Source organism: Rana temporaria, chromosome 8, assembly GCF_905171775.1.
Source record: "Rana temporaria chromosome 8, aRanTem1.1, whole genome shotgun sequence".
Classification (NCBI taxonomy): Eukaryota; Metazoa; Chordata; class Amphibia; order Anura; family Ranidae; genus Rana; species Rana temporaria.
Genome location: NC_053496.1, coordinates 46,064,610 through 46,077,940, shown reverse-complemented (window position 1 = coordinate 46,077,940; position 13,331 = coordinate 46,064,610). Strand labels below are relative to the sequence as shown.

Below are 13,331 nucleotides of genomic sequence, written 5' to 3'. Positions count from 1 at the left end.
CCTGATTGGCTGAAGTGACAGGCGCTGTGATTGGACACCTATCAGGCGTCCAATCATACAGAGATGACATAGAGGACGGGAGAAGACATTGAGGACTCGGAGGGAGTGTGGAGGAGGATGGCGCTGACCTGAGAAAGGTAAGTGCCGGTTGGGGGGGGGGCAAACTGGCAGCATTTGATGGGGGCAATCTGGCGGCTGCAATTGATGGGGGCATTCTGGCGGCTGCAATTGATGGGGGCATTCTGGCGGCTGCAATTGATGGGGGCATTCTGGCGGCTGCAATTGATGGGGGCATTCTGGCGGCTGCAATTGATGGGGGCATTCTGGCGGCTGCAATTGATGGGGGCATTCTGGCGGCTGCAATTGATGGGGGCATTCTGGCGGCTGCAATTGATGGGGGCATTCTGGCGGCTGCAATTGATGGGGGCATTCTGGCGGCTGCAATTGATGGGGGCAATCTGGCGGCTGCAATTGATGGGGGCAATCTGGCGGCTGCAATTGATGGGACACAGTAGCGGCTGCAATTGATGGGACACAGCGAGGCTGCAATTGATGGGACACAGTAGCGGCTGCAATTGATGGGACACAGTAGCGGCTGCAATTGATGGGACACAGTAGCGGCTGCAATTGATGGGACACAGCGAGGCTGCAATTGATGGGACACAGTAGCGGCTGCAATTGATGGGACACAGTAGCGGCTGCAATTGATGGGACACAGCGAGGCTGCAATTGATGTGGATTTTTTTTCAGTTTGTTTGTGCCACCCCAAAGATTTTGGAGCACCAGCCGCCACTGCCACAGACCATCACTAATTTATCATGAGTTGTAGATATAGTCATTTTTAGCAGGGGTTTCTTGAGACTGGAAAGTTATTTCAATGGTTCCTCTGTGTTGAAAAGGTTGAGAAAGGCTGTGAATAATGTCTTTGCAAGGTGTAGTAATAACAGCATCCATTACTAAAAACGCCTGCCCTGAACCCAATCATTGCTGGGCGGTGTCCACCTACTATTGGGCAAATAATAAGGGTGATGATCTGGTGTCCACTTACATTTGACTATTTGAGGCCAGATTCCCAGTGGAGATACGACGGCGTATCTCCAGATACGCCGCCGTAGCTCTGAGTTAGGCCAGTCGTATCTATGCGCCTGATTCTTAGAATTAGTTACGCATAGATATCTATTAGATCCGACAGACGCAAGTCTCTTACGCTGTCAGATCGTAACTGCATATTTACGCTGGCCGCTAGGGGCGTGTACGCTGATTTACGCGTCAAAATATGTAAATCAGCTAGATACGCGAATTCACGAACGTACGCCCGGCCTACGCAGTTTACGTTAGGCTTTTCCTGGCGTATAGTTACCCCTGCTATATGGTGGCGTAAGTGCGGCGTAACAATGTTAAGTATGGCCCTCGTTCCCGCAACGAAATTTGAAAATTTCGCGTTGTTTGCGTAACTTGTCCGTGAATGGGGCTGGACGTAATTTACGTCCACGTCAAAACCAATACGTCCTTGCGGCGTATTAGGAGCAATGCACACTGGGAGATTTCCACGGACGGCGCATGCAGCGTTCGTGAAAAACGTCAATCACGTCGGGTCAGAGTACATTAGCATAAAACACGCCCCCTGTCCCACATTTGAAATAGGCGGGCTTATGCCGGCCGATTTACGCTACGCCGCCGCAACTTACAGAGCAAGTGCTTTGAGAATACAGCACTTGCCCGTCTAAGTTGCGGAGGCGTAACTTAAATCAGATACGTTACGCCCGCACAAAATTACACGCTCCTACGAGAATCTGGCCCATAGTGTCTACAACTACAAGGATGTCGGTTTAATCCATGCATCTATAAGAATGTTTGAAAAAGATACTGATGGCATCTAGAGAACATTCTTCTGTATGTAGAGCACAAGTGAGGAGGGATTGTAGTAATAACAGTACCGTTACTAGAAACTCAATCATTGGTAGGGCGGTCCACCTACTGTTGGCCATGTAATATGGGTGAGGGTCTGGTGTCCACTTATGTTTGACTACATTGTGTCTACAGACCTACATTGAGATCAGTTTCATCGACGACGTATCTATAGGAATGTTTGAATAAGATCTTGCTGGCATCCAGAGAACATTCTTTAGTATGTAGAGCACAAGTGTGGGGGTGCTGTAAAATTAAACCGGAGGACGAGGCTGCTGAGACAACTGTGTGGGGGGGCGATTGCAGGATGAAGGTGACAGCTTAGAGAAAAGACAGATGCAGGAAGGAGGTGTGACAGCAGGGGAGTGGGTGCAGCATGGTGACTGCGGGGGAGGGGGGGCACTCAGAGAAGGGTGCATTGACAGCAATGAGTAGGAAGGATAGCAAAGTGATGGAGCTACAACAATGGGGATGTTAAGGTGACCCTACAAGATGGGTCATGTGACTACAAAAGGATGCCATGGCAGGAGGTAGAAGTCGAGGACTCCGGTGCTAACCAGGGAGGGGATAAGCTGCGATAGGCAGTGAGTGAAAATGTGAACCCAAGATAAGGATGCTGTTGTGACAACTGAAACAATAAGGGCATGTAACATGGCATCCCCGGCATGTTGGTTAATAAATGGTGAGACATGCCAGGGCTGCAGCGTTTCTTATTTCAGTAAGTCAAACCCAAACCACTGAAATCTCATAAATTCTAATAAGTTCATTTCATCATCTTAAAGTCTTTTAAATCTGCAGCTGACGCGTTGCGGTAATTTCAAAAGTCATTTTTAATCCTTTAAAATTGCAGCTTTTTTTTTATATAATACCCAGTGATCCTGCCATAAAGGTCCTTGCTCAGGCACTTCCTATTACAGAGTGACAACACTTTGTACACTTTACACTTTGTACCCCTGCCATCCAGGGTCCCTCCTGCACGTTTAGCCTCGCCCATGGGGCTTAGTTATGGAGGTCATCCTCCTTTTGTCGGATGTGCAGCACCTGGAATGATCCCTTTTCCCCCCATCACCCAGTAAGGTTAAGTTCATGTCTATGTTTGGTGGGAACGCACGTAAAATCACATGCACAGAAACGCGTAGCCCTTAAAGAGGAAGTAAACCCTGATAGGTTTTACTTCCTCTTTGTTTCCCTGCAAAGGTAAAGCATAATGGGCTACTATGCATCGCACAGTAGCCCATTATGTGTCACTTACCCGAAACCGAAGCCTGCCATGTCCCCGATTTCCTCGCCTCCACGAAGCGTCCATCTTACACCCTCTTCCTTCCGGGTATCGCGGCTCCGGCGCTGTGATTGGCCAAAGTGTATGCGTGCGGGAGCCGCCAGTCATGGCACGATCACCTTTAGCAACTGCACAATCGCCGTTTCTAAAGTGCGCCTGCACTGTTGTCATCATGTGACTAGTTGTCAGCCAATGACAGCTGATCACGTGATGTAAACAAAGGATCGGTAATCTTTTTTTTTTTCTCCTCACGCTGATAGTGTGAGGAGAAAAAAAAAAGCCGATCAACGGCTTGTGCACAAGGGACGTCGGTCCAGAAGAGGAAGGAGGCACATCAGCCTCATCAGTGCCCATAAACACTGCCTGCCAGTGCCACCTGCCATTGCTACCTGCCAGTGCCACCTATCAGTGCCCACAAGGGCCACCTATCAATGCCCACAAGTGCCACCTAGCAATTCTGTCTATCAGTGCCCATCAGTGCCACTTCTCAATGCCACCTATCAATGCCCTTCAGGATGAAGGAAAAAAGCTGGGACAGCCGCACTCCAAAAAAACTCCTCCTTTAATTAAAAATCACAAAATACATGCCACAGCAAAAAACAGCACAACAAAAGAAAAGCTGACGTTTCGCACTATGCCTTAGTGCTTCTTCATAGCCCTTCAGTGACACGTCTCAGCGCCGCCTTATCGGTGCCCATCAGCGCCGCCTCATCATTGCGACTTGCATAGACTTCTGTTCAATGAAGTCGCAATGAAATCGGCAGTGAAAAATTGCACGGATGTGCAGCTTTGAATTCGCACTGAAGTAGCGTGATTTTAAAGCCGCAATGGAGGCTCAAAGGGGTTGTAAAGGTTTGTTTTTTATTTTTGAAATAGGTTCCTTTAAGCTAGTGCATTGTTGGTTCACTTACCTTTTCCTTCAATTTCCCATCTAAATGTTTTTTTTCTTTGTCTGAATTTCTCACGTCCTGTTCCTTCTCAGTAAGCTGTTCTGGCTGACTAACCCCCATCCAGAACGCTTCGGATGATGGGGGCAAGCTTACACCACGGAAGTGAGAAATTCAGACAAAGAAAAAAAAACATTTAGAAGGGAAATTGAAGGAAAAGGTAAGTGAACCAACAATGCACTAGCTTAATGGAACCTATTTAGAAAATAAAAAACGAACCTTTACAACCCCTTTAAGGTTCAGTCATACGGGCAGCGGCAACAGCCATGGTTTTACTGCCCCTACCCCTGACCGCCCACCTAAACTAGGGCATAAAGCTGCTCAGGACTGATGCATGCTACTGCTCTAATGCTTTGCTTTGTGGATGCAACCAAAATTAAACTGCATGTGTCTTTGGGCAGAGGGTATCGCCGCCAATTGCAACCCATTCGAGTGAAGATGTAACCGCATGCAATGTGTGCACCGGTCCTCTTGTAGGGGGTCCAAACAGCAGGAGGAATCGGTGTGGTCGGGCAGAGGGGCAATTACAGAAAGATGCCCTGTGTGGCTCTCTATAGCAGCTGAAAGCTAGTTTCTCTCCCTCCCGCTGGCGTTTAGCTGCTGCAGGGAGAGACACAGACACAGGGCATCATTCCTGTAACTGCTTCCCCCACACCAATCCCCTTCCCTGTTCAGCCTACTTCTGACCCCCCCCAGCGTGCCCCCCTGTCCCTGTGCCACGCCTGGATGCGATTATGCCATTTCACTGGATGGACCTCCTTGACAAAGAATTCAGGAAGTGCACTGGAATGGTCTTCAATACCTACAGGACAAAGGCAAGTAAGAACCTGCATAACATTTGTTACCATCTGCCCGGAGGGGAGTTTTTTTTTTTTCTTTTCAATAAACTAAGCAGGAATTCCTGTCAACTCTGGACAGGGAGTGACTGTGCAGGAAGACGGGACCTTGACACAACGATGAGTAAGGAGGTGACGAAACTGTGCGAGACGGCGATGTGTAACGTCACCGCGTGGGATAAGAATTGGTGAGCGGTGACAGGCACAGCTGCTGAGAAATGAGTGATCAGGATTACCTGTCATAGGAAAATCATTACCTGAAGTAGAACTATAGGCAAAACTTTTTTTCTTTTTATTCTGGCTAGAGTAAAGGAGGATTATAACCCGTGTGTCCCATTGGGGAGATTTCCCTTCACTTCCTGTCCCATAGACTAAACAGGAAGTGAGAGGAAATCCCTGCAAATGAAAGGAATCTCTTGGAATTTGGACAGATTTCTTGAATAGTTTAGGTTTGGTCCTCCTATTACAAAGTTTTGGTAAATCTAGTTGACTCTACAAAGATTGTATGGTGACCCTTGGGCTCAGTGCCGGGACAAGGTCATCCAGCGCCCAGGACAAAGATGCCAAACTGCGCCCCTCCTTTCCCTTAGGGTGCCCCCCATCTCTGCAATGAATTATTGCACCAGGGGCAGCCGTCCCTCCTGCCCACCCCTTGTCCCGATCATATACTATGTTTTCTTCATTGTTCAATCTCCTTTAGATCCACCATCAAGTATGTAGTGAAAGCAATGCCGGGATAAGGTCATCTACAGCCCAGGGCAAATAGCCCAAATTGTGTGCCCCCACCTCAAGATGTATGAGCATTATGTGTCAGCAAAAATCCCCCCCCCCCCCAAAAAAAATGAGTACTAGACTGCATGCTTACCCCCTAAGCATAAATCCCACCTCCTCGTACACATTTGCCCCTCAACTGAAATTTCCCATCTCAGCAAAAACACTTTGCCCCCGCTCAATCCTTTCTTTCCCTTTTCCTTTCTTCAGCACCCCCCCCCCCCCCCAAAGAAAAAAAATCCCCCACCTAGCACAATTCCTCTGCCCCTCAAATTTTCCCCTCTGAGCATAGGCGTGCGCACAGGGTGTGCCAGGTGCCCTAATCACCCTGTGTGGTGCAGATTGCACCGAAATATACTGCGTTAAATGTGCACTAACGCACAGAAAAATACAGCATTAAACGGCACATAACACACTGAAATATACAACGGTAAACATGCCCTAATGCACTGAAATATACAGCATTAAACGTGCAGTAACGCACAGAAATAGACCCCTGATATTTCACCAAAGCTCCTAAAATAAAAATATATAATAAAAATAAAAACTACCTACACTGTCCACTGCCCGACTGACACCAATCTCTGCCATACTGACACTGTCCACCGCTCTACTGACACCATCAGTATACTGAATATACACATGCACACAAATGCAAATATGTTTGAGCTTTGGGGTGCACACCCTAATGCAATAGGCTGCGCACACCTATGCCTCTGAGCAACCTCCCCACTCAAAATCCCCCCTCCCAGCACAAATTCCCTGCCTCGAATCCCCCATCCTAGCACTAATACCCTCTTACCACCCCCTGAAAAAAAAATTCCCTCCTAGCACAAATACCCCCCAATCATCTCTGCTAGCACAAATCCCCGCCAAAAAATAAACCCCCCCACCCTATACTTTTTTCCTAGCATAAACCCCCAAAATCCCCCCTCCTAGTATAAATCCTCTTTCCCCCTCAAATCACCACTCCTAGCACACCTCCCCAAATTTCCCCTCATAGAACAATTCTTCCCCCCCCCCCCCAATCTCCTTGTGGTGCCCGTCCACCTCACATGATACCACAGTGCCCACCCCCTTATTCCAGCCCTGAGTGTGCAAGGGCCTGCCTGATTGGATACCAGTAAGATAAATTGTCCAAGGTTTGTCCTTGTATTACAGAATGTTGGTCAATCTATCTAAAAGGCAATCTCTGTACAATCAGATTGTATCGTATTGGTTCAGCCTTAGATTTGCCCAAACAATGTTGCGTCTGGACATGCCTAAACAATCCATTCACATCAGGAAGACCCTTGCACTACACAGTTGATAGTAGATCTGAAGGAGATTGTATAGTGTATGGATACGATTATTTAGGACAATGTAATCCCATTGACTTCTCCCAGGAAGTAGCCCACCCCCCTCCTTTGTCTGGACAACAATAGGCAGAGGTGAGGCTGCAGAGAGGCCGAAAAGTTGGAGTTTTGCAGCCCGGCAGGAATCTGAGCCCCTCAGGAGTCCCAGCTATTGGGGGGGGGGGTCAGCAATCACTCAGGCAGCCTATGGGTCAGAGTGTATAGCCTGCAGGTCTGGAATGAGGTAAGAGACAGGCTGAGGGCCCCGGGGCCAGAATGAGGTAACTGAGTGGAGGGGGGAGGAGGAAGAGGTGAGTGAGCAATGTCTCAGGATTGCAGGGGGAGGAGGAGAGCCCCCCCATCCTTTCCCCAGATGGGAGTCATTATCCAGATTTACAGGCTGAGCTGGGGCAACACTCTCTACAGGGTGGAAAAGAGACAGCCAAGGCATGGAGTGCAGGGGGAAAAGAGACAGCCCATGCATTGAGTGCAGGGGGGGGGGAGAGACAGCCCAGGCATGGAGTGCAGGGGGGGGGAGAGACAGCCCAGGCATGGAGTGCAGGGGGGGGGGAAGAGACAGCCCAGGCATGGAGTGCAGGGGGGGGGGAAGAGACAGCCCAGGCATGGAGTGCAGGGGGGGGGGAAGAGACAGCCCAGGCATGGAGTGCAGGGGGGAAAAGAGACAGCCCAGGCATGGAGTGCAGGGGGGAAAAGAGACAGCCCATGCATGGAGTGCAGGGGGGGGGGAGAGACAGCCCATGCATGGAGTGCAGGGGGGGGGAAGAGACAGCCCATGCATGGAGTGCAGGGGGGGGGGGAAGAGACAGCCCAGGCATGGAGTGCAGGGGGGGGGGAGAGACAGCCCAGGCATGGAGTGCAGGGGGGAAAAGAGACAGCCCAGGCATGGAGTGCAGGGGGGAAAAGAGACAGCCCAGGCATGGAGTGCAGGGGGGAAAAGAGACAGCCCAGGCATGGAGTGCAGGGGGGGGGAAGAGACAGCCCATGCATGGAGTGCAGGGGGGGGGAGACAGCCCAGGCATGGAGTGCAGGGGGGAAAAGAGACAGCCCAGGCATGGAGTGCAGGGGGGAAAAGAGACAGCCCAGGCATGGAGGGCAGGGGGGAAAAGAGACAGCCCAGGCATGGAGTGCAGGGGGGAAAAGAGACAGCCCAGGCATGGAGTGCAGGGGGGAAAAGAGACAGCCCAGGCATGGAGTGCAGGGGGGAAAAGAGACAGCCCAGGCATGGAGTGCAGGGGGAAAGAGACAGCCCAGGCATGGAGTGTAGGGGGGGAAAAGAGACAGCCCAGGCACAGAGGAGGAAAAGGGACAGCCCAGGCACAGAGTGCGGGGGTAAAGAGACAGCCCAGGCACAGAGTGCGGGGGGAAAGAGACAGCCCAGGCACAGAGTGCGGGGGGAAAGAGACAGCCCAGAGTGCGGGGGGGAAAGAGACAGCCCAGAGTGCGGGGGGAAAGAGACAGCCCAGAGTGCAGGGGGAAAGAGACAGCCCAGAGTGCGGGGGGAAAGAGACAGCCCAGGCACAGAGTGCGGGGGGAAAGAGACAGCCCAGGCACAGAGTGCGGGGGGAAAGAGACAGCCCAGGCACAGAGTGCGGGGGGGAAAGAGACAGCCCAGGCACAGAGTGCTGGGGGAAAGAGACAGCCCAGGCACAGAGTGCTGGGGGAAAGAGACAGCCCAGGCACAGAGTGCGGGGGGGGGGGAAGAGACAGCCCAGGCACAGAGTGCGGGGGGGGGAGAGACAGCCCAGGCACAGAGTGCGGGGGGGGAGAGACAGCCCAGGCACAGAGTGCGGGGGGGGAGAGACAGCCCAGGCACAGAGTGCGGGGGGGGGGGAGAGACAGCCCAGGCACAGAGTGCGGGGGGGGGAGAGACAGCCCAGGCACAGAGTGCGGGGGGGAAGAGACAGCCCAGGCACAGAGTGCGGGGGGGAAGAGACAGCCCAGGCACAGAGTGCGGGGGGGGAAGAGACAGCCCAGGCACAGAGTGTGGGGGGGGGAGACAGCCCAGGCACAGAGTGTGGGGGGGAAGAGACAGCCCAGGCACAGAGTGCGGGGGGGGGGGAAGAGACAGCCCAGGCACAGAGTGCGGGGGCGAAAGAGACAGCCCAGGCACAGAGTGCCGGGGGGGAAAGAGACAGCCCAGGCACAGAATCCAGGGGGGGGGGAACAGCCCAGGAATGGAAGGCGAGGCCTGGAGAGACATCCCAAGAATGGAGTACAGAAGGAAAAGAGACACCGCTGCTTATTTTTTTTTTTGGGGGGGAAGTAACAGCCTAATGCACTGTACCAGCAGAAAATAAATGTCTGTATAACAGTGAAGCCATCCCTTTTACCATACAGGGGAAAAGAGACAGCCCTGTGTACTGTACAAGGGAAGAGAGGCAGCCTTTGTACTGTACATGAGGAGTGAAACATTTCTCACACAATAAGACTTGGAAGAGACCACTCCATATGCTATAACCAAGAAACAGACAGCCCAACATATGTTACAGGAGACAGCAGATATAGGTATGTACAAGGAAAGAGACATTCCTGCACACAGAGAATGGACAGCAGGCACAGAGACAGCTTTGTATACTTCATGCTAGAGTTTAGGAGACAGTCCCAGCCAACATTAACAAAAAGAGACATCACTCCAGAGACATCTGTAGGACAGAGACCATTCATTGGGGAAAGAGACAGCCCACCACAGGGTGTAAATTAGGGGGAATAAGACTGCTTTGCACTCCCATGTATGAACAGACAGCAATTTTTTGGCAGAAAAGAGACATGACCCCCCCCCCCCCTCCCCGGGCAGAAAAAAGACATGACCCCCCCCCCCTTCCCAATGATGCCTCTGATGATATTAATTTTAATCCACAGCCCGGCTACATTATTAAAACGTAAAGCAGGAAAAAAAAGGGATCCCATCAAAGAAAATAGACAGTTACAATGAGACATCTCTGAACAAGAATCAGTGGCAATCCAATTGAAGGAGACATCCAGAGGAGGGCATCAAAAGAGACAGCTAGGTTTAAAATGTTCAGCCTGGGGTACAATGAAAGAGGAGTTCAGGCTAAGAGACGGCCCTTGTACTGTACAGGGAGAGACAGTCCTTGTACTATACAGGGGGAGAGACAGTCCTTGTACTATACAGGGGGAGAGACAGCCCTTGTACTGTACAGGGAGAGAGACAGCCCTTGTACTGTACAGGGAGAGAGACAGCCCTTGTACTGTACAGGGAGAGAGACAGCCCGTGTACTGTACAGGGAGAGAGACAGTCCTTGTACAGGGAGAGAGACAGTCCTTGTACAGGGAGAGAGACAGTCCTTGTACAGGGAGATCTGGGAACACAGAGTGGAAATAGAACACAATGTAACATTTATTATATCATTTAAAAGTTGTATTTTATTTTGTATATTTGGGTGAAATGTTACATTTTATTTATAAATATTTGGATTGAATGTTACAATGTATTGTTCTTCCAGTCTCTTCCCAGCTCTCCCTCTACATTAGTCCTACACAGTAAGTTTATTCCATGTTAGTCTATGAGACTCCCTGGGATCACAATCACAAAAGGGACAATCAGTGCAAAAAAGAGGACACCCCCAGATGAGACGGCACTCTACAATGAGACGTTAATAATATAGCGGATCAGGACCCAATGGGGTCACAGAAAGATACAAAAGAGACAGCTGTAAAGAGAAGATTTCTAGCATTGTGCAGAAATTAAAGAGACATCACAGTATTTAGATCCACATGAGAGTCAGCCAGGAATGAGACAGCACCCAGCCCAGCCTGGAGACCCCCCCACCCCCAGCACAGCACACAGACACACACAATGCCTCTTACCTCTGAATAGCAGAGACTGACTGCACCCTGAGAGCCTGAGACTGCCAGAGAGTGCCTGAGACTGCCCAGGGGGTGTGGAGGGGGAGGGACCACACCATGACTGCTGGCTGTGTCACACTATTGGCATGCACTGTGCTCACATGCTAGGTGTGCAGGGAGGTCTCTGACTCTACATGTCTCTTCCTGTATGGCTGATAATAGGCTCTGACTCTGCATGATTGTGTATGTGTGTCTTCTGCAAGGCTGTCTCTGACTGTAGAACTGTGCATGTCTCTTTCTGTATGATTGTCTTTGTATGGCTGTCCCTGTGCATGTCCCTTTCTGTATGATTGTCTTTGTATGGCTGTCCCTGTGCATGTCCCTTTCTGTATGATTGTCTTTGTGTGGATGTCCCTGTGCATGTCCCTTTCTGTATGATTGTCTTTGTATGGCTGTCCCTGTGCATGTCCCTTTCTGTATGATTGTCTTTGTGTGGCTGTCCATGTGCATGTCCCTTTCTGTATGGCTGTCCCTGTGCATGTCCCTTTCTGTATGATTGTCTTTGTGTGACTGTGCATGTCCCTTTCTGTATGCTTGTCTTTGTGTCCCTGTGCATGTCCCTTTCTGTATGCTTGTCTTTGTGTGACTGTCCCTGTGCATGTCCATGGCTGTCCCTGTGCATGTCCCTTTCTGTATGATTGTCTTTGTGTGGCTGTCCCTTTCTGTATGGCTGTCTCTGTACATGTCTCTTTCTGTGTGGCGGTGTCTCTGCATGTCACTTTCTGTAGGACTCTCTTTATATATGTCTCTTTATGTAGGACTGTCTCTGTGCATGTCTCTTTCTGTATGATTGTCTCTGAATGGCTCTCTGTGCATGTCTCTTTATATGTCTCTTTTGCTATGCCTGTCTCTGTACATGTCTCTTTCTGTTTGGTAGAATCAGCGCCTGTCTTTTTCTGTATGATTGTCTCTGAATGGTTGTCTGTGCATGTTGCTTTCTGTTTGACTCTTTTTGTATATGTCTCTTTCTGTAGGACTGTCTCTGTGCATTTCTCTAGATGACTGTCTCTGTGCTTGCATCTTTCTGTAGGACTGTCTCTGTGCATTTCTCTAGATTGCTGTCTCTGAGCTTGCATCTTTCTGTAGGACTGTCTCTGCACATGTCTCTGGATGATTATGCCATCTCTTTCTGTATAACTATCAGCTGGTTGTTTTCTTTTCTGCATAAGATTGTCTCCAGATACTGTCTCTGTGCATGTCTCTTTCTGTATGACTGTCTCTGTATATGTCTCTTTTTCAATGCCTGTCTCTGTATGTGTCTTTTTCATTTCTATGACTGTCTCTGTACATGTCTCTTTCTGTATGATTGTCTCTATATGTCTTTACTGTAGGACTGTCTCCATGCATGTCTTTCTCTGTATGACTGTCTCTGTGCATTTCTCTTTCTGTATGATTGTTTCTAGATGGCTGTCTCTGTGCATGTCTCTTTCTGTATGACTGTCTCTGCACATGTCTCTCCATGATTGTGCCATCTCTTTGTGTATAACTGTGTCCTGGTCATCTCCTTCTCTGTAGATGGCTGTCTCTGTGCATGTCTCTTTCTGTATGACTCTCTTTATATTTGTCTCTTTTTGTAGGACTGTTTCTGTGCATGTCTTTCTCTGCGTGACTGTCTCTGTATATGTCTCTTTCTGTATGACTGTACATGTATATGTCTCTTTCTGTATGTGTCTCTTTTTCTATGACTGTCTCTGTATGTGTCTCCTTTCTGTATGAACGTCTCTCTGTACATGTCTCTTTCTGTATGACTGTCTCCATTTGGCTGTCTCTGTCTGTAGGATTGTCTCTTTGTGAATTACTTTTTTATGACTGTCTCTCTATGGTTGTCTCTGTGTGACTGTCTGATTGGGAAATGTGTCTCTGCTCAGCTATTGATCACTTGGTAGAGCTTTATTAACCCCTTATTAAAGAAAATCTTCATTTGTAACAGGCTGATTTCAATGTGGCGCAAATGAGACAGTTGCCCAAAAAGTGTTAATGTCATTCTCACCTAGGCCGGCGCAGACCTTTGCGATTTGTGTGCTGCGATAATGCAGCCCATTGATTTTTCATTGGATTGGCAGCACACTTTTCTTGTTGCAATGTGCATGGGAGGGGGGGGGCGGGGTTAAATTGAACAGCGCTGTGGTTTCTGCGTTATCTTGCGCTGCGGTAAAGTGCATTTCTGCAAGGTGTATAACAGTCAGCCCTTCAATGTCTCCAAGGGAGCTGAGCGCTCTCTATGTTCTAGTTGCCTCTCTCTCAATCTCTATTAGGTAGCAGTCTCTGGAGAGAGAAATGTTTGACCTTTATTTCTGTATGTCTCTGCGGCCTGATTCACACCTATGCAGTTTGCATATTGCAGGTGCGTTTTGCGTCTTTCAATACA

General features: G+C 49.5%; 1 protein-coding gene across 1 annotated transcript in view; it reads right to left on the bottom strand.

Moving 5' to 3' along the window:
• Positions 1 to 11,003, bottom strand: part of ZYX (zyxin) — a 51,474-nt gene extending 40,471 nt beyond the window's left edge. Inside the window, exon 1 of the mRNA XM_040361677.1 lies at positions 10,925 to 11,003. The gene's annotated coding sequence lies outside the window, so the exon portion shown is untranslated. The remainder of the gene's footprint in view (positions 1 to 10,924) is intronic.
• Positions 11,004 to 13,331: the final 2,328 nt, after the last annotated feature.